The sequence below is a fragment of the Lactuca virosa genome, chromosome 8 (assembly GCF_052849685.1).
Source record: "Lactuca virosa cultivar CGN04683 chromosome 8, Lactuca_virosa_CGN04683_v6, whole genome shotgun sequence".
NCBI lineage: Eukaryota > Viridiplantae > Streptophyta > Magnoliopsida > Asterales > Asteraceae > Lactuca > Lactuca virosa.
This window is the reverse complement of record NC_136433.1, coordinates 373540721-373543889: the sequence shown is the minus strand read 5'-3', so window position 1 is coordinate 373543889 and position 3169 is coordinate 373540721.

Genomic DNA, 3169 nt, shown 5'->3' with positions numbered 1-3169 from the left:
ATACCTACCACAATAAGCTGATCAATAAGCTGATTTTTAATGATTCCTATCCAAACACCCCCTTAAGCAGAAAAACTCATAAGATTCAAAGAATAAAAAAAATTAAGGAACTCTTACGGTGCGTTTGGTTGTGGAAAATTGTTTTCATTTTCTATGAAAATGTATTCAGAAAATAGGGTTGAGTTTTCATTTTCAATTTTCAATGAAAACGCGTTTGGTTGGAACGGGTGGAGTTTTCATTTTCCATCTTAAAAATTTGGAAAACTGTAAAAATCCTGTTTCTAATTTACATACAATTTGGAAAACTAAGGGTGCGTTTGGTTGTGGAAAAGTTTTCAGTTTTCTAGGAAAATTTTCCAAGAAAAACGGAAATTTTGAAAACGCGTTTGGTTCGTTCAGTTTTCCAAAGTTTTCTAAGAAAATGAAAATTTTTAGTTTTCTAAATTGTATGTAAATTAGAAAAGGTATTCGTTCAGTTTTCCAAAGTTTTCTAAGAAAATGAAAATTTTTAGTTTTCTAAATTGTATGTAAATTAGAAAAGGTATTTTTACAGTTTTCCAAAGTTTTCCAAATTTCTAAAATGGAAAATGAAAACTCCACCCGTTCCAACCAAAAGCGTTTTCATTGAAAATTAAAAATGAAAACTCAATCCAATTTTCTGAAAACATTTTTATAGAAAATGAAAACAATTTTCCACAACCAAACACAACCTAAAAATTTTCATTTTCTTAGAAAATTTTGGAAAACTGAACGAAACAATGGCGTTTTCAAAAGTTTCGTTTTTATTGGAAAATTTTCCTAGAAAATTGGAAAATTTTCCACAACTACACGCACATTTTTGTTTCCTTTCTTTTTCAGTCCCCAGTATCAGAAAAAACACCTCCATCGGAGGTATCGATCTTGAATTTTCCAGCCTGTCAAAGAAGGAGAACCGGTAGGTGACACCGGCCTTGGCAGCCTTATCCTTCCCTCTCCACCTTTGCTCATTGCCCCGACCTATTGCTACCTCCGATCGACCTTCCTTTCTCGCGATCTATGGCTACCGATGACTAAGCAAGAGAATCAAAGGGGCCACCGGAGACCAATGGCAGACCCCCCTCCACCGGCGCCAGTCATTGCTACCGATTGCCTTTTCGTTTTCCCCGTCAACACCATAGCCAAACGCCACCATCTTCTATACTATTTCCGTTGAGCGCAACCTCAGTTTCCCTTTCTGCTTTGGCTCGTTGACTCTCTACCACCGATTCCATCTTCGCATCCCTATCTCTTCATTTCTCGCCGGCAGGAAGCAAAGGAGAAGCAGCAGACGTCCGACCCTCCTCTGTATGCTGCCTCGCAGAGCCACCCTCCGCTGCTGCCTCCGCTTGTTGTCGCTGCGATGGAACCCCGACCGGCCACCTCTGCCACTGCGATATTCGATCGACCATCACCATCATGTAATTTCTACTGATTGGATGTCCATTTGACTTCTCTAGTCGGAATCGCGAGACCTAGCTCGTAGTCTCGTCCCCAAATTGTTTGAAGTTCAAAGAAACCACGACTGGTTTAGAAGAGGGGATTGCTCAAACCTTGATACACTTTATTTAAATCAAACCATAACTATACCGTTTTTTACGAGTCTAGTCCCTCCTTGTGAAATAAATCACATTCAATTTAAAACTACATTTAAATTAAATAGAATTGGCCCCTCCCCTAGAAAAACGTAATAAATTAAGTCCTAAAACCCTAAAATAGTTTCAAATGCACATGATTAACCCATGTCTTGAGAATAATTCGCAATATCAGTTCCTGAAGTATGATTTTGGCAAAAATCAAACCTTAGAGTTTATTTATTATGAGAAAGACCACCATATACTAAATAATTAATACCAAAACTACCCTTTGGTTTATTAGGAAATATAAATATACTCGGTGGTTCGTGTTAAGAACGAGGAACGTCACATAACAAATCTCACGATAAGATTCACACCTAGAGCCTCTTTCACGCTACGAAAGTGAGCGCTTAAGTCCCCTTTTTAATATTTTAATTATTTCGGGGGGGGGGGGGGGAATACATGTGTCTATATATGTTTTTATTTATAAAAATATATTATCTTTTATGCGAAAATAGAATAAATCTAGTTTATAAAAATATTATTATGTTGTGACATCCCCAAATTCACGGTCATTTTAAAATTTTATTTATGCTTATTTGAAAATCAGTGTATCCTTTTTAAAGAATAATATTGTGGAATTTGTTCCTGGAAAAACATGATAAATATATTATCAAAGCATTTCTGAAGAAATGTATTTCTTTTTATTAAAACTTTCGAATGTCATCGTCAATACAGAAACATAAGTATAAACAAACTTTACATTCATTTACTCTAGTGATCTACATGTCTTTTAATCTCTCAGTGTAATGTAGCTTCGTATCGACACATGTGATACAAATAAATTTAGTGGGCCAGGTTGGGAAACCTGGTGAGTACATAGGGTTTTCAACCAACAATAATAAAGTTATTATGTTTCATCATCACACAATTAACCCAATTACCCATCCCCATTATCTTCTTTATTTCTTAAGGATCTACCCTAAGAATCATCTATCATTCACTTTTTCATTCCTACGGATTCTCCTAAGGAATAGGCACTAAGTCCATCGTGGCCTATGGCACAGCTGCCAATGTTATCTATTAGGCATAGCTGTCAAGATTATGACGTTCTCTATTAGGCGCAGCTGCCAATATTATCATTTAGGCGTTGTTAGGGCCAGGATTCTTACGATATTCAGGATCCTCAAATATCCAGGATCCTCAGCAACATCAGAATCCCGGTTAATTACCGTTATTATTTTTTATCAATATTTATAACGGTCACATTTTGTCTATAACTAACACGTGTGTAGAAGTAGTCAAAGGAAGACCAATTCACAATGAAGAATCAACTCAACTATGCTAAAGACCCGAAATACTTGGTCAAATAACGTTCGTGAAGTTAGTCATAGAGGATCCCAGAAATATCGGACATCTTGTCAGCTAAATTAGACTATAAATTGACACTTGTAATCTGCACACAACATACTGTTCTTTAGCTTAAGCTTACTCTACGAAATTCTCTACTTATTCTTACCAAGAACTCATAGTAATCTTCATATTTTATATCAATAAAATCATTAAGGCAGGTGATC